Source organism: Hippoglossus stenolepis, chromosome 15 (assembly GCF_022539355.2).
Source record: "Hippoglossus stenolepis isolate QCI-W04-F060 chromosome 15, HSTE1.2, whole genome shotgun sequence".
NCBI lineage: Eukaryota > Metazoa > Chordata > Actinopteri > Pleuronectiformes > Pleuronectidae > Hippoglossus > Hippoglossus stenolepis.
Genome location: NC_061497.1, coordinates 7,311,237 through 7,329,749, shown reverse-complemented (window position 1 = coordinate 7,329,749; position 18,513 = coordinate 7,311,237). Strand labels below are relative to the sequence as shown.

Below are 18,513 nucleotides of genomic sequence, written 5' to 3'. Positions count from 1 at the left end.
CCCATTGCAGAAATAACAGATGTTAGTGGATATCGGTGGCCAAGAGAGCTCGACGCACTGCAAATTAAGAAAACCCATGCAAATAGAAAAAAACACGTGCAAATTAAGAAAACAACTTCATTAATTTCACGACACATGAGCTGCAAAAAGTCACAACACGTGGAAATACAGAAACACACTGCAATTAACGGAAACGATACTGGGAACGATTTTCAGGGGCGCCGAAAAAGTGGAGAACCTGGCTGAAGTTCAATCCTTTGTGAAGTTATTGAAGTCTGCTATTTGTCAGTGGTGATGGAACCCGGCTGTAGTTCCATGTGTCGTCAAATTGAGGAAGTTGTTTTCTTAATGAAAACAAAGTTTAGGGGGGGAGGAGCAAACAAGACAGAAACTGCTGGCAGTGTGCTTTCTGAATCAGGCTTTACACTGAATCCAAAGTGTAAAAAAACTGACGGCAGCAATTTTTCAAATGCAACAAATTGATTCAAATTGAAGGTGAAAATCCAACTCATAGGTCACTTGTGTCAGGTGGAGCTAATTCCACTGCATTTGATCTTGCACATTGAATGGGAGAGAACAGAAGCAGGTCGGGCACACACATTCCCACCAACACACCTGGGAGTTGACACAGTGCATGCACAGTCTTGTAGTTATTTGCTGCTGCATGAGCAGGGGTTAGAGGTGACTTGCATAAGGGCACCTTGAGCACCTCCGGAGATGTCTCATTTTTTCCTTACCCAGATTATTCCCCCCTGCTCATTTCTCTGATGAGACCACCCCAAGGTCACAGAATGGAGGGTGGGGGAGAAAAAAAGATCTGCTCCCATTTCCTACTCCCGCAGTGACTCACATGAGACTGCTTTATCACTGTCAATAGCAGCTCACAGGGGCTTGGCATCGCTTGTCAGCCGTGCTGGGACCTTGGGCACCTGCGTCAGTGCTCAGAGCCCCCCCGCTGAAGAAGTGGGCCCACTCGCTGCTGCTGCTGCCTGGGAGGCTGCTGTGCAATAACGCACAAGGAAGAGGAGGAGGAGGAGGAGGAATAAGAGGGGGGTGAAGAGTCCCTTCCAGCTGTCGGGAGCATCACTGACAAGCTGCTTGGTCCTCCCCGAAAAACGTGCGCGTGTGTGACAGATCACCGCTTCCCGAACCAGCCCTCGGGTTCAGGGTTTGCCGCTCCTGGCCAGCGCCAATCTGAGGTGGGTATAAGGAGGGGGCGGGAAGGTTAGTTTGAAGAGGGCAGAGCTTTGCGAGAGGCCCCCCTCTCTTATATTATTTCACCGCTGGTGAGGAAAAAGAGAAAAGAAAAAAAAAAACAGTGGAGAATAAGAGCTGAGGGAGAAATCAGTCGGACCCATCGTCAGAAGCTCATTAACTCGGAGAGAAGAGGAGGAGAGAGGAGGAAGAACACGCCGCTGATACACTGCTGCTGGTGAGAGGATGCTTATTCTTTTTTTTAACATGCTTGTCATTAACCTGCGCTATGTGTGTGTGTGTGTGTGTGTGTGTGTGTGTGTGTGTGTTCCGTGTGACGCGGGGAGGGTTTGTCAGGTTTTACGCACATGTCCGCGGCATGGGCACGGTTCGCCAATGCGCGCAGTGGCACCGTTTCATGCACATGCAACAACTGCTGTTTGTGTTATGTACCGCAGTGTAATTGATGGTTTAACAGGTCTCCCCCTGTATGCTGCTGCTGCTGCTGCTGCTGCTGCTGCTGATGTGGATGCGGTGCTGCGCGTCGTTCACACACTGGAGCCTGGTATGATGATAAAATAAAATAAAGAAAAACACTTCGCTTGGGAATTAAGTAGTGTTTTCTTTTCTTTCTCTTTCTTTTCTGTTATTGTGGGGACGCAGTTCAGGCAATGGCGCTGTTAAATGTGTTTTGACTTGACTTGTGTGGACTGGTGGACACAAGGCGACACAATGCGACACACGGCGGCGGCTCCAGATGGAAATTGTTACTTTCCCGTTAATGGGCAATTACAGGACGGCGCGCGTCGTGCGTCCTGCACCGGTTTTTTTTTTTTTGTTCTTTCAAATTCCTGCCTCCTGCTCCTCTGACCCTGATCAGTGGACATCCTGTCAGAAAGAAGGAAAAAAAACAACAAACATCCGCAACCAGTGACAGAGGCTAACTTAACCTTGGAACAAAGCCCCCCAACACCACCACCCTAACAGCGCAGGGGTCTGGCAGCTGTCTGCGCCCACCACCCCCAGTCCACAGCACAACAACACTGCCAGGAAAATTCATACCGGTGTCTTTGTTTGTCTTATAACATTAGAGACTTTACTTGAGAGCCGAGGGGAAACAACACATATTTATATAAAATGTTAATTTCTCTTAATGGTTGAAGCTAAATAGATGTGAGAGACACAATCCTGCCTCTCTCTCTCTCTCTCTCTCTCTCTCTCTCTCTCTCTCTCTCTCTCTCTCTCTCTCTCTCTCTTTCTCTGCTTATCCCTCTCCCACTTTATCTCTTTATCTCCTCACCCCTCCTCTCAGCCACCGACTACATTTACCATTATTCCAACTATTGACCATTTTCAGAATGAGACATTATTTTGATTATGGTGTTTACAGAAGGGCAGCATGGTGATGGTTAGCGCTGTTGTCTCACAGCAAGACGGTCCCTGGTTCTAATCCAAGTTTGGCCGAGGTCTTTCTGTTTGCTTGGGTTTTCTCTGGGTACTGAATTGACCGTAGGAGTGAATGTCATGGTTGTTTGTCTCTGTCGGCCCTGTGTGATACAGTGGACACCTGTCCAGCGTGTACTCCGCCTCTCGCCCATTGTCAGCTGGGATTGCTGCCCCTACTCCCCCCTACTCCCCTAGGAGGTTGGCTAAGCAGTGTAGATAATGAATGGTATGCATGATTACATGAGTTGATAATATAGAATATCCCATTCATATTCCTGTTCACGTGTCACACAGCATGGTCTGATCATGGCCCATCATTACGTACAGTATGTCCAACATTCCAACGACCTTCTTGTAAATGTCACAAATGCAATGTTAGCACACATCCAAACCCTTCATAATATCCATTTCCCCTCAAAAGCACAGGATAACTATGGTTTCTCCCTCACTCAAGAAATGTGACTTCTTCATAGCACCATCCCCTGCACAGGCATCATCAAGTATGTATGTTGATGTTGCAAAATACAGTGAAAACTCCAATAGGACGTTATAATGCAGTTAAGACGTATAAATGTCTACATAATGAGACTAAGTTCAGAATCCTCCCCATGTCTTAATTTGATGGTTGCTTATGACCTTATTCAGGTTAAGGTCCTCGGAAAAATGCAGTTTACATGGCAGTGTCTTATTCAGAGTATCGCTGGGTTTATATCAGAACATTGGCAACCATGTTCACAGTAGTGTGTCAATGGCCTCGTAAGATTTTGCCAACATCCAATGTGTGGAGGGCAGGCTCTTTATCATCACACCCAAACAGCTTAAATAATTCAAATAACATCAAACCCTCTGCAGAGGCCCATGCAACTGTCTTCTTAAAAAATCGTGTGGAGTCGTGTCAACAGAGACCACATGAGCACGACCCGCTCAGAATTACTATGGCATTGTTGTTTTCCTTGTTTTTTTGCCGCCCCCCAAAAGGGAACGGGGTGGCACATGAAGGCAACAAATGGTTTTAGCTGTGGAGAAAGGATTGGCTGGAGTCCCCTGACTGACTGACTAAGCACCTATATGCTCTTCAAGGTGATTTGAATGATGCATGTGCGTGGGAAGCGTGGTGATCGGTGGCCCTTCTCCAGACAAGATGGGCGTAACAAACAATCCTGCTGGTTCTGCATATTTAAAAAGTACTGAGGTGAAAAATGTGTGCACACAGGCTTGACACGCAGATATTTCACATGAGAAGGGGCAATGATGTAGCGGTTATTTGCTTAATCTTTTTCCTGCTTCTCAAGCAGCCGGTGTCAGAGGCCATGGTCTGGGTTTAATTAGTGGCCATCATCCAGGTCAAGGTTAAAAGCTGTCATTCACTCGGAGGATCATTTCCCACCCTCTGCTCCGTCTGTTGCCGGCCAGTTGCCACATTAGCAGGAGACCTTTCCCTTCACATCTCATATTTCAGTTTTTTGACCGCACCTCACATTTGATGTCATGCACAGTCATCTGTGGCAGCCTACCCCCTCAAGCCATCTCTCAGTCTGCGCTCTACACGCTTCATAATGCAACGACTCCCCAGACTCGTGAGTGTGACCACAAGTAAATGACTTTTCCCAGCCAGTTTCTTCATCTGTCGAGACATACGGAGCAGTGAGGCCCCCCGTCTCACAGTAAATGGCTGCATGGTGGAAGGGAAGCGACATCAAACTTATCGGGGATGTGTCAGGGAGAGCAGATTTTGTTTGAAGGAGAAGGTGTTATCTTTTCCCGGGGAGGTACATTATAGATACGCCGTGCTCCTGCATCTGAAGTGGCGTGATTAGAGGATTTGTTTGTAATTGCTAATCTTCGGGTTCTGCATGCAAACGCAGGGCAAATTGAACGCATGGCGAAGAAGACAGAGGCAGATTGTTGCAGGGATTAGCATTTCTATATATTGTTCCTCCAGGCACAGTATAAGGGATGACGCAGTAAAAAGCAAAGTATCTCAAATTATTTGGGAATGAATGGGAGGAATATCTTCCAGAGTGTTAGGGGAAAGTCCACGTTAATGTATGCATCATGCTTTGGAAACTAATCAGTAAACACACACACACACACACACACGCACAGTGAGAAGCTTGTTTTCGAGATGTCAGTGTGTGCTGAGATCAGCCACACAGCTCAAGTGGAGATGGGACCACAGCGTAAAGCGACTGGCTGATGCTGATAATGATACCGGCTGACGGGTGGTAAAATCACGAGAGCCCTCTAAGTATGTTGGACGACTGCGATCATGTCAGTCATGACCAAGAAGCTCTGAGGGGAAATTTAGAGCTCGGCTCCACACGGGCAAAGATGATGAGAAGCGGAACAAAGCAGGACAATGAGGAGGCTGCGTTAATACAGTCAGGGGAGAGATGCAGACACACGAACACCTCGCTGCTCCAGCACAACCAAACATAATTTGCAGTGAAGCAATTGAATATTTTAAGGTGTGCGGAGGACTTCTGCATTACTCCGAATCTCTCAACATATACTCACTGCCTGCAAGAATTTCACTTACCTCCTTCATTACCTCATTATTTCCCCATTTATGTGCAGGAGAGGAGTAAGATTAATCACTGGAGCTCCATTCACACAGGAATAATGTTACCTCTAAACACCCACTGATTTATGATCCTTTATGTCACTGGCCTTGAGCCTTTACACATTTTCTGCCAAATCTGTGATTTGAGTGAAAAAAATCCTCAATCCGACGACTTGCATTACTGATGCTGGCAGAGACAGAGGAGTCGTGACAACAATGTTCCCATGCAAATGTACATCCCCGTCATTTAGGGACTAAAAATCCGCTTGGCAAGACTGCATGAAACGTTTTCAACAACTACATTAGGACCACAGAAAATCATCGACTATTGTTTGATGAACGACCGCGAGAGCCTGTGCAACAGTTGCGTGGTTACCACGTTCACATTGTTCACGGTAGATAATCGGTCAGATCAAATTTGTCATTTTTAAAATATAATTTTGCATTGTACTTCAGTAGCTGTAGTATACTTGCCAAAAAACAGATTTTCAGGTAGAGAATTTATTTGTTTGTGGAACATTGTTGTGGTTCAGTCAGCTTTTCTCCAAATGAATCCGTGAACTGTTCCATTATCACTACAGATTTTAACCTTTTGTATCTCACTCTCTGTTTGTGCAGCGTAGGAAGGAAAACAGCAGAAAATCGCTGTTACAGAATCACATCCTAAAAACAAAAACAAATATCAGATATTTAAGTGAAGCTTTTCAGATTGGAGCAACTGGAACCTGCATTTGTGTTGGAATTGATGTCTCTGTATTGTATTGTATATAAGACAAGTGCAGTGCTCATTTTAAACCTGCCTGTTCGGGAATGGGCTGTTTGCTTGGTCTTTGGTGATGGTGGAGTTTTCTTTCTGAAACTGTTAAAGTGACCTGCAGTAATTCAGTCAAGGCAAGTAAAGACCTGCTGCAGGACTCGGTCCACAGACAGTCAGAGACGTATTCCCACATAGGTGACTAAAGGTCGTACAATGCCAGCTTGATCGCTCTTATTTCCCCCCACTCTCCGAAACCACATGTCTGTCTGTGCTGTGAACTTTAAAGGTGACAGGTTAGTTAAACCTGATAGTCAAAATCTCTCCAGTGCCAGAAGGGCCCAGGAGCCTGGAGCCTCTGGACTGACAATAATGGAGAGGTAGAACGACTGCAGGTCCTCAGAAACCCCTGACGCACATTCAAGACCTGAAATGTTTTTTGATGACGGAAGATAAACGCGGCGTTTAAAACTGTAAAAACCTTCTTAAATCAGTCCAATCACCCATTAATGTGATGGACCGGCATTGAAAAGGAATTAAAGCATTTAATATTGGACATTTGATTGAAGCTGGCAGAAGACTAAAAGGTATTTTAAAGTCAAAGACAGTGAGCGGTCAGGTTTTTGTGCCTGGTCCAGATTAGTTGAGAAATGTTGCTGGCAAAGACGGTGGGTAATAATTTTGTCAAGAGAGGTTGTGTGGCACAAACTGCAGTTAAGTGTGCTGTGACGTGTTTGTGATCGCAGAGGCACAGACAGTCAGAGGATTAAACCTTTTACATGGCTGCTAACCTCCTCTACATGATGCCTGGCGTTGATATGGAGAGAGGTGCCGAGTGGTTTCTGGGATTTGAAAAATGAGAGAAAAGCTATAATTGTCTTAGAAATATTTTTCTAATGGACCTGTGTCACCATTGTCCCGAGGGTGTCATAATCTCCGACACCAATTATTTCTTTACTGCATCGACAAGGAAACTTGCCTCGTGGAATGTCAAGACATTACCAATCAGTATGAGGCGCTCAGGAGCACGTATATGGTTTTCTGGTTCTTTTTGCAGCAGCCTGGTGTTCACTACACAATATTTAATCAAGAAAAACAATTCACATGTGATTCTGCGTTTGCAGCCCACAATGAATCTTTCCAAAATTAATTTGCAGTCCTGACATATTCCCTACCGAGTGGCCATCTGCTCCCATCAAAGTGCAGAATCATAAAAACTAAATAATCAACACCAGCATGGAGAGAGCATGGACCAAATCTGACAATGCACGTAGATGGCACCTCTTGGGTTGGTGCTGTTGCCTGATTTGGCTTCCTTTCATCCTTTAAAGGGATAGTTCACAAATGAAAATTCACTCATCATCTACTCACCACTATGCCGATGGAGGGGTGGGTGAAGTGTTTGAGTCCACACAACACTTCTGGAGTGTCAGAAGTAAACTTTGTAGCAGCCCAATCCGATACAATTGAAGTCAATGGTGGCCGACACTTCAGAGGTAATAAAACCACAGAAACAACATAACATGCCTCCATACTGCTCGTGTGGTGGGATCCATGTGTCCGCAAGCCCCAACATTCATATTCCACTCGAAACGAGGTCATTTACACTGTGTTTTAAGCCTAAAAGTCCACTGGAAGTGGCTCAAAAAGCGGAAGTAGTGTGTCCGAGAATGCACCTCAGAAGATATCAGCTGACATTTAGGCTGAAAACAAACTGTGAATGACCTCGTTTCAAGTCGAATATGAACGTCGGGGCTTGCGGACACTTGGATGACACCACACGAGCAGTATGGAGGCATGTTGTGTTTTTCCTGTTGTTTTATTACGTCTGAAGTGTAGGTCACCATTGACTTCAATTGTATCAGATGCAGCTTCTACAAAGTTTACTTCTAAGACTCCAAACGAGAAGAGTTTCCATAGTCCATTTTCCGATGAACTATCCCTTTAAGACGTTTGATCTCACTGGTGAAAGCAGTAGCCTTAAGATAACACAGCTTTGATCATTTAAAAAGGTCCAGTGTGAAGGGTTTTTCGTGGCACCTTGCAGTGACATGGCAGCTGCAACCATAGACTGTATACGAAGATGGACAACATGTCTCCGCTCCCCTCTATGCAGAGATAAAGCCATATGAACGCTGTCATCTTGCACCGAAGACGCCATTTGGAGTCAGAGACTGCACAGAAACGTTCAGGGGATGCAGGGTTGCAGAGCCGTCATGTCGTCCATCTTTATACACAGTGTCTGGTCGCAACTAACTGAATATCCCTCCACTCATCCTTCTCCTTCCAAGCAGAGTAAAGAATGAAAAATTAGCGGTGCAACATGGCAGATTTCCGTGGAAGAGGGCTCACGATGTAGCTGTAAAAAGCTCATTAAGAGCAAATGAAAGCATAACAATTCTTAGTGTCAGGTGATTATACACTAATGAAAACACAACTGTGAATATTATATATCTAATTTCAGCAAATACATCTCCCTCAATCCTGCACACCGGATCTTTTAAGCAGACTTTTTCCAGAATAAATTACCAAACACTCATGAGTCCCAGGTTCTCGCTTGTGCGGATTTACCGCTTTTATTTCTCATATATGATAATAAATGGAAAATGTTCCGGTCGGGGACTGTTAGCCAGAAAAACAAGCAATTTGAGGATGTCACCTTGGGATTTAGGAAATTATGACACACATTTTTAAGTATTTTTCTGAAGTATTTAGGACTGAACAATTAATCAAGAGAATACTCAGCAGATAAAGAGCTAATAAAAGTAATAGAGTAAGAAGGTAATAAAAGTTTGCAGCAGCTCCAGTGGACAATAAAGTCAGAGCCTACCTTTTACAGGTTCAGGTTTGAGCCATGTAAAAAGAGACTTCATCACAATGTCAAGCAGTCAGTTTTATGACATAGTCTATGCAAAGGACTCTAATATTTCTATGGTAATTCAAAGTATTTCTGTACAGAACACAACAGAGACCATAAGTCTCAGCCTCATCTTTATGCCATACTCTAATATGGTGTAGGTTTGATGATATCTGTGGAATTATTAGTGTTAAATGCATAAGGGGACGTCACAGTTTAAATTATCAAATAAATAGTTCATCTAAATAGTTCAACGATCTGATCGTCGGCATTTACCACAGTAAATCTGTGAGTCAAGGTTATGATGACTGACGAACCTAAATGCCTCAATAAACAGAAGAATCCATGGGAATATGGAATCCAAAACCCTGAGATCAGACATGGCAGCAGGGATGGCCAAATAAACAGAGATGATAAAAAAAGAAGGTCTTAATTCCGACGTCAGTGTGCTGGAGGCTCCCTCATAAGCTCAGCACAGAAACGGCATGGTCACCGTTCAGCTTTAACCTTGACATGGAAACTGTCTGGAGGCTCCTGTATGAGGATTTGGGGCCGGCCGTGCAGGAATCTCAACTTCACAGACAAGCTGTGGCCGGGTCAGTCTACGAGAACATAAACATTAGCAGCTCCTGAAATCGATGATGAAACAGTGAGAGGTGAGAAGATGCCAAAGGAGGGAAGGCGTGATCCTCACTCGCTGCTTTCAAAGCCTCACTGCAGCATTTTCCAGCGGTGCTGTGCTCACACTGTAGCAGTGTATGCTGTCGTCATTGTAAGCGCTTCAAATAGAAATGTTGTGGCTTCTGGAGATAATGTTTCTATCTGAGCTATTAAATATTCAAAGTAGGCTTATAATAGGGATAACATGGTCCGGGATAGGTTAAAACACAGCACTCTGGTTAAGTGCCAAGGGGGTTAAGAAAATGCATTATAAATGTCATGTAAATTATTCTTTAAAAGGCTAAATCTGGTCAATAGGTAAAAATTGTTGAAGTACCTACAACTCAGGTTGGGCAGAGGAGCATTGATTTTTACCTCCACCAAGGAGGTAATATATTTTTTTGTTTGTCTGTCTGCTAGATGGCAGAATTACTCAAAACCTACTGGATGGATGACCAGGAAACTTGGTGGAAGGATGCGTTATGGGTCAGGAGGAAGGAACCCATAACATTTTGGTGTGGATCAGAATAAATGGGCAGTTTCTTTCTGTGCAGTGTTTACCACAAATTAATTGAATCTATGGCGGTTGCGCTCGTGCATCACTCTCACTAAAGAGTTAAAGACAAGTTCTCGTGTGAGAGAGAGAAAACTGCATTGCATGTCACTTGTGGTGACGCGCACAACTGCAGCTGAAACTGTCTCAAGATCTTAAGTTTCACCTGGCTGGCACCAGGCTGCCAGAGGAGTGTTTATGGATGTTATGTTGTATCCTGCGTCAAAAATACAAACTACACATGAGCTGCAGTTTTTTAAATGCACTAAAAACACCAGAATAAGACCTTTAGCGCAGCCATGGGGCCAACTTCTGAATTCTGATCCAAGGTAATCGTTAATGGGGCTACACTTAAACTCTCTTACAGGCCCAGCTGTGTCCTGCACACAAACAGCATTCCTGTCAGAGCAGTATCACTTTGATCTTGTATCTGCTCAAGAGTGCATGTTCAGGATGGTCTTTAAAAGCAAAAACAAAACTGATCTTTGAGTCTGTAACTGAGTATTTTGAGGTGCACAAATGCAAAAATCTATTGAAGGCACAAATACCAGTCAGACAAAAGGCAGGACGAAAGTACACGCTCGGCAATCAGCAGGGATGCCACCCTGATGTCGCTGAGCTGGACAGCCAGACCTTGGTTTTGCCTTGATGCATATCCATGGACATCACAGACACACGAGCGGACAAGTCTGTCGCGCGCCGACACCCACCTTGAACAAGTTTGACTGCATGCCAAGAATGTGAACACACTTATCTGTGAGGACAGGATGACTTGCAGCAGTGACCGCCCCCCCCCTGTCACAGGTTAACGTGGCCTTTTCCAGTTCTCCTTCAGACGGACAGAAACTCGATAATGTGATGCGTTTCTGTGACACATAATTCTGTTGTGTAAAGTCTCAACAAATAATTATAACGAGAAGAGTTTTCAACCATATTCCAGGCTAGGATTCACCCATTGCTTCCTGCGTCGAGTCAGTAACTTACCAGCCCTTTTCCAAAAGGTGGCAATAACTGCTGTCTATTTCAAGCCAACCTTGGAGCCCATTGGCTACTGTCTAATGACTAATTTGCCTTTTGGGTAGGGCTGGGCAATTAACCCAACATTTTTCAAAACCGACATTTATAACCTCTAACCGACCTAATTTTGCTCATGTCGGTTAATTTGGTTGATATCTACCCCAAAGCGTGCATTCACGAACTGTGTGGTTTCCGCTACGGTCCGTGCTGTGTCGCCCTGCTGCATGTCCTCCCTCCTCGCTCCCCCGCTGACCTGCACTCACATTACACATTCATAATAAACACCAACACTAATCAGAATTTATAAGGACACGTAGGCTTCAGGACTTGAAGTTTATTTTGTGTTTGACGAATCACTTATTTAAAAACAGGAGAGGAGTTCCTCCTGCAGATTATGACGCAACGAGTTGTTTTAACTTCATTGTTGGAGAAGAAGAGGTGCAGAATTGCTTGTTGACCGAAACTGAGCAATGCACCGAGGGAAGCTTCCCATGGGGGGGTTATAAAATAATCGTTCAGTAATCGTAATAGAGGTCAAAGTTTGAAGTAATTGTGATATTGATTTGAAGTCGTATTGCCCAGCCGTACTTTCGGGCTTTCATGGGGATTCCATTGTAGACAGCCAAACCAAGACTTCTGTTTGCCATACACTGTTTACATTCCCATGAGTCCATACAAGTTGCACATTTCTCACATCGCACAAAACACTACACAACAGCAATACTTTTTGTTGGTGTTTTAGGTCCAGATGACATTTTGGCTAATCTCTATTAATAGCAATTTGCTTATGAAATTAATTTGAATGCAGAATGCTAATAGATTGCTTTCCAATTTCAAGCACTTCCTTTGAGGTCAGTTTTAATAATTAATTAACCTTTTTGTTTAATGAGATCCCAGCAACGTTTTTACCTTTCTAGTAACCGTGTACTGGCCTAATTCAAATTCACTGGAATACAAAGCTTAATCATCATAAAAGCAAAATTCAAATGTGGAGTTATTTTTCCTCCCTCGGTTTTATAACAACCTTTTTTTTATGTTTTTACTCCTACTTTCAGTGTAACAAACCTGATTTTACTTGATTTTTATTTTACCAATAAGGCGCGCGCACACACACACACACACACACACACCCATTAAAGTGAAACGAGTAGGCCCTGTTTAGTGTTGTGTATGAGTAACGCTCAGGGTTTTTGAGAAGGAAGTTTGTCACTTTTCAATAATGGATGAGGAAAGAAAGGCACACAAATTTGGTTCGAAGCTGTTGTTGGAGTTTTGAAGTCCTATTATTGGACTATTGAAATAAATAGTTTGTACCGTTGGCGATACTGGCCAATATTTAACAGAATGACAGAAACTATTAATCAGTTTGCCAGAAAAACTTTCATTTTACAATCTCGCCAGTATTGACTGTATCCACTGAAGCAGGAGTAAGAGTGTGAGTCTTTCCATTGTATTAAAACAGTGCCAACAGTTATTGGACAGGACAAGGGCACTCTGTTTATAATCATCAATACCTTTCAAAGGGCGTTTGCATTTATCAAGTGCCACACAGGTCACAAATACATGTTTTACATACAGATCAAAGATACTATAAACAGATTAATCCACAATGTGTAAGAATCAATCATAAATAAGTACAAATAGCTGAAATAGCTATTTTTTTTAATAATTTCCATGTAAACACCTATGTCATGTTGGATTATCCGGCTCGTCGAATCTTTTCAGACCAGCAGTGTCTGGTATTTGTTCAGTCTGACAGTGATTGTGTTTTTTCGAGTCGATAAGCATCTTGTCTGAAGACACTGGTGACAGAAATAGATTCACAGTTCCCCGAGCTTGTTTAAAAACTAGTTTGTCACTTATCTTACACATCTATTGTTAAGATTGAAGGCAGGATTGAATGATGTAACACAGCAGTGTCAGTGGTGTGATGATGAGTGTGGTGAGTCTGATCTGTGCTCTGCTGACTGTGATGGAACACTGAGTCCTCGGCAGATGCCGGCAGGTGTGGGAGTCAGCGGCTGAATTCAGTTATCACTTTCACTGATAAATGCCCTTTAGAAAGCCCAGGATTCTACATATTGTAGGCCTGCACGTTATGTATCTATACCTGTGTTTCCCATTAAATATCTTGCCTGCCATATTCACAGTTTCATAATGAACCAAAAACACTTACTTACGATAATAATAACGAGATAAAAGAGATCTTTAAATAGGTGTGTGCAGTGCTATTTGCCGTGTGGTTCATACCGTTTTTACTGTTCAAGCAGATAATCAGACTTCATAGTTTCAATTTAAGCTGTGCCATTCATCACAGTTCTTTCCCTCAAGCTAGAACTCACTCTTTAGTCTGTGTACCTGTCACTTGGACTCTGTTCCATGTGGGATGGACCTTTGTGCGTGTGCACTCCTGTTACTAAATTAGATTAAATTGATTCTGTATACTCTTAATTATCCATATTATAGGAAAACCAAGGAGTTATTATCACTGATAAAGTCTAGTTTGTCACAGTCATATTTTCCTCTGACTGCAAAGAATTTAAATTGTGTGAGGCTGCCCAGATTAGAAACCAGAGAAACACTCATCAGTGTGTGTGTGTGTGTGCAGATTGCAGGAGCACTGGAGCTTATTGGCCCCACACTCCAGTCGTAGCTTGAAACAGAGTGGCATGAACGCAGCTTAACTGAATCCTGCTCAGCCCAGCTGCAGTCAGTCACACTTGTTGTAGTTGTGTTCATCACAGTCTCTGCCCAACCAGCAAACTCCACCAGAGTGATACGTTTCTGCACCAGCAGTCAAAGCTGCTTTGATCACCAGAATCACTCTCACCAGTGTGTCAGCCTGTGCAGCAGCAGCGGCAGCAGCAGCAGCGGCAGCAGCGGCCCACACAGAGCACACACAATCACGCTCGTCACAGATACTCTGTCACACTCACATGACGCAGCCGCGGTCCAAGCAGCCGGCTGCACTCTCTGTCTGCCGCGATTGGCCATAGCTGCAGCCAGAGTCGAACTCACCCTTGCTGCGTTCAGCATCGCTGTCGCCAGAAACGTGCTTACCTCAGCCACAATCAGTCATGCTCACTGGAGTGCTGCACAGCCTGAGCAGCTGGCGCTGTACGCTACATGAGACCAAGCAGCCATAGTTGGAGTCACACTTGCCAGAGGCGCCCTCACAGCTGCCATCATTCACACTAAGTGGGATCTTACTGGCCCCACAAAGAGCCCCAGTAAATATCTCATCCACAAAGACTCACAGCAGGACCCAAAGCTGATCACAAGCTTGTTCAAAGTCACACTCACCTCATCCCAGTGGAAGAAAAGTGATTTTCATCGAGGCCGAGGAAAAGATATCTGAGAACGGTGGAGGATAATGGAAAAGCTATGAATTTATTTACGTGCATGTACTGACATTCACAGATAAAAATTTGAATATATCTTCCATCATCTGCGTGGTGTAATGAGAGGGTAATGAAATTTGATGTGCGTCTCTGGATTTGTGGGATCCACATTTGCAGTGTAAGGTCTTCTGCACAGTCCCTGCTCTCGAGATAAGATTAGATTTTTCTTGCAAGCTTAATGTATTTCAGGCAAGACCACCACCGTTGCCTGTGGCCAACACACCGACATATCTGGCTGAGTGTTGATAAGTTAAAAGATGAATTGCCTGTTCAGTCAAGTGATTTGTTTGATATACATGTTATCTATAATAACATCTATGACACTGACACACCCGCATTTTACGCGGATTCCCTATATTTCAATGAATTTCAATGAATTTCATTCCAATGTCCAAATAGATCACATTTTTGGCATGTATTAAAAAATTGAAAACATGCTGTGTTTTTCACCCTTACACTGTTTAAATATTTACAGTGTTTCAGTCAAGCGTTCAGTCACTTTTACCAATGTTTTGATGCCCTCCGTAAAATCTGTGACACATTCAGATTTTTGTTTTGCCATCATCTGTCTGTTTCATGCAGGAAGCTGGAGCTTTACCTCAGCCACAGATTCAAAATTTATATCCAGAAATAAAAAAAAAAGGCTGTTGCTGCCGTCATCCTAAACATTTACACCATATCCATGTGGTTGTAATACACATCCTTCACTCTTTACAGTATTGGCCTGAATGAAAAAAAAACAAGAAAACATATTGAACACAATTTCTGGCTAAGTGCTGAAGACAATCCTATAGAGCTTCAAGGTGAACCGCAGCGTAGATGTTTGATTTATGGTTTAAATTATTCTGCAGGACCAGTCTAGTGCATGTGCCGAACTCTGCTGCTCTATGTATGGTTATTACAAGAGAGTGAAACCTTGCATTCCAATTACACGTGGGCTATATAGCTGTCATTTATGTTAGTAATGACCAAAGCTTCTCCTGCCACTGAATTACCAGGCTGCCTGTGAATACTTTGCCTGTTAGTGTGATCGATAGCTTCTGATCAAGCCACTTCAGGTTCTTAAGTTGGATAGATTCAGTGACGTCGTGTAAAGGTCTAAGAATACATAAGCAGGGTGTAGTGTGTAAACAAACTGCGGCTGTGCATTTTCTAAATTGATTTTCTAATGTACTTACCAGTCTTTATCAACATTTACCTTGAGCTACACACCAAGATGTGTTTGACCAATGACCCACAGCAAAATCCATCTGATTGTGTAGATTGTACAGTAGCTTTACTCTACAGCTCGGCTCGGTACTGCTGGAGAAGCCAGCAAGAGATCACGCTACACTTTTGAAAAAAATGCAACCGATGCATTCCACCTCCACCCATTGTCCCTCTTGTCAAAGAATGAAATTGGTCGTGTTTATCACAGTCCTGCGAGGCCCACAGACACAAGCTTTTTTTCCCAAACAACTTTATTAGTGATGGTAATTGGGCTGTGAAGAGGATCTCAACAAACCCTGAAACAACTTGCCAACCCTACCTTTAAGTTTAGAATTGATACCTTAGCAATATCAATAAAATCCATGTAACTAGATACTTGTGTACTGCAGTGGTTGGCTGTCTACAATATGTTGAACTTGCTGAAAATTCTCAACCGAGTTTGGTTTGAGTGGAAAAAGTCAGGGGATGACTTCATGACAATTCACCCCGAGGGGGGATATGAATGTCTGTTCCAAATGTCATGGGAATCCATCTCATAGCTGCTCAGACATTTCACTCAAAATTGCAAATGTCAACCCCTTGGTGGCACTGTAGGAAATGTTAGGAGATCACCGAAATCATTCGGGTTTATCATCTGGGGCACATGAACGTCTATGCGAAATTCTCTGCCGGTCTGTCTAATCGATGTTGAGATATTACACTGGATAAGTGAAAACTGTGACATGCTGGGGCTCTGGAGCAAACCGTCAGAGGCTTAATCTTTTGTCTGAGCTAAATTTAAAGGCAAACCGGGCCAATTTTTTATGGGACATTTCAGCCCTGGACCAAAGTGGCAGAGTGACTCAACATGGCTCTCCATTAGTTCACGCTGCAAGCACGGACAAATTGCTGCACAATCAGGAGCGACAGCGAATAAATGTCGGGAGAGCAGCTGACATGTTCATGCACAGATCATCTTTGTTCCAATAGTGATACGAAGTGATGTGGGAAGCATTTGATTGATGGCAGTGACATGGAAGTCCCATCGGAGGATAAACAGCCCATCTCATGTTCTCGCAGTGGTGCGTCTTTACTCGGAGAGACACCACAGGACCCGGCAGACATGATGAAGTCAGACGGATGTTTGCACTGTGCGCCCTCTTTATGTTGCTTTCCCTGTTTCTCTGGTGACTTTGGAGGATTATCTGCCAGTCTTGTGAATGGACTTGCTGAATTGAAATATTTATGCTGTTACATTTTTCAGACTCACTCTATGACCTAGATATGGCTTTGATTTGAGTCAGGGTGGACTAGGCTAAAGGATCACCAATTAAATGGTGCTGGAGATAGATTACATTTTTTTCATTTATGGCACAAATGATTTCTTTACAATTTCCATTTCTATACGCTACGTTTTACCTTTTTGGATCAACCAGGCAGATGATACCCTTCAGACTTAAAACCGCTACTGACTATTGGCTGCACAAAGGACCACAAACTGAGACCTCCTGTGCTTGAGATGTCTGAGTTTATCGGTATATTAAATAAATGGTTCATTACAAGATGGAGATTTCAGAGAAGATCGGTGATGCAGTCGGAAAACTTATTTAGTAATAATGAATGTATTTTCGTTCAATAGATGACTTTAATGGCAGATACTTAGTCTGAGTACATAATGTCATTATTTGAAAGATAGCATTTTGTTGATAGCGTTTTACTTCTTATTTTAGGTTCTGGATATTACTTTTCCAATTAGTCAGCGTTCTCATGGCCTATACAGCTTATTATTTTTGGTTTTTACGATTAAGATTTTAGTCTGAATTTCATATCAAGGACTCAAAATCACATTGGCTCTAACGTCCACACTCAAACTCAACAATGAGGAGCTGTACGGGGCCGGCAGACCCCCTCGGGTCCAAAGCAGCCCACCAAGCAAAAACTGAACAATCGCACACTGGTGAGATCCAACGATTTTTGAAAATGAATTAGGTGACCAGTCAGCAGGTTAATGAAGAAACAATTATTGCCACCGCAAACAAGTGGAACCTGCTGTTACCCATGAATAATACCGGAACCCTCAGGGTCAATTAGCGCGGGGCATCATCAATTCACATGTGATTTCACAGGTTTCCAGCAGGCGGAACAATATCGTTTTGAACAGGGGTCCACTGTGGCCCGGCTCCAAGAGGCTTTCAACCTCATTGTTCATTTTCACCTGTGAGTTCAATCTGCCTGCGGGTACTGTGTCATCTCATGCAGTATGCCCGCTCTGCCTTCCAAATGCATATCTCAGTACTCCATCTCAATTCCTTCCCACTGCCATTTATCCACTGCGATGTTATTGCTTGCTGTATCTATTAGATGCATTTTCTCGACACCCTCATTTGTATTCCCATTGCATCGTTGCAGCAGTAGGTTACCATGCTGACCCGCGATATAATTCCCAGCGCCGAACCAGGCTGAGTCAACGTCACTGTGAACTAATTGGCTAAATATGTGACTAGGCAGAGGACAGGAGAGGAGAGTCATTTTTAAGAGTCTGACAATGTTCTGCTCGGGTTATTTTGCCTTAAAGCTTCTGTATAATGTAGGAGTCACTGTCTTATTAAGTGTAATCCAACTCCAATATCCCCATTCGTACTTTTATCTAAGATACGAGTCTTGTTTCCTTTGCTTAAATCCTGCGTGATAATTAACTGTAAATGGAAAACTCAAATGCTTCCTTCTCTGAGAATGTTTTGTTCGTGGAGGCAGCTGCAGGAACGTTAACAGCCACAGATGTTGCCATGCAGCCAACTCCCACTGAAATAAAACAGTTTTTTTACATTTTTTTGCAAGTGGATCAGTTTTAAATTTTGCATGGATGAGAGGAAGGAAAGA

The 18,513-nt window shown here is 43.4% G+C and overlaps 1 protein-coding gene across 4 annotated transcripts in view; it reads left to right on the top strand.

Annotated features, from left to right (window-relative positions):
* Positions 1 to 966: 966 nt before the first annotated feature.
* gabra3 (gamma-aminobutyric acid type A receptor subunit alpha3) overlaps positions 967 to 18,513 on the top strand; it is an 87,630-nt gene continuing 70,083 nt past the window's right edge. For all 4 annotated transcript variants that reach the window (XM_035179562.2, XM_035179560.2, XM_035179561.2 and 1 more), the window contains exon 1: positions 967 to 1,432. The gene's annotated coding sequence lies outside the window, so the exon portion shown is untranslated. The remainder of the gene's footprint in view (positions 1,433 to 18,513) is intronic.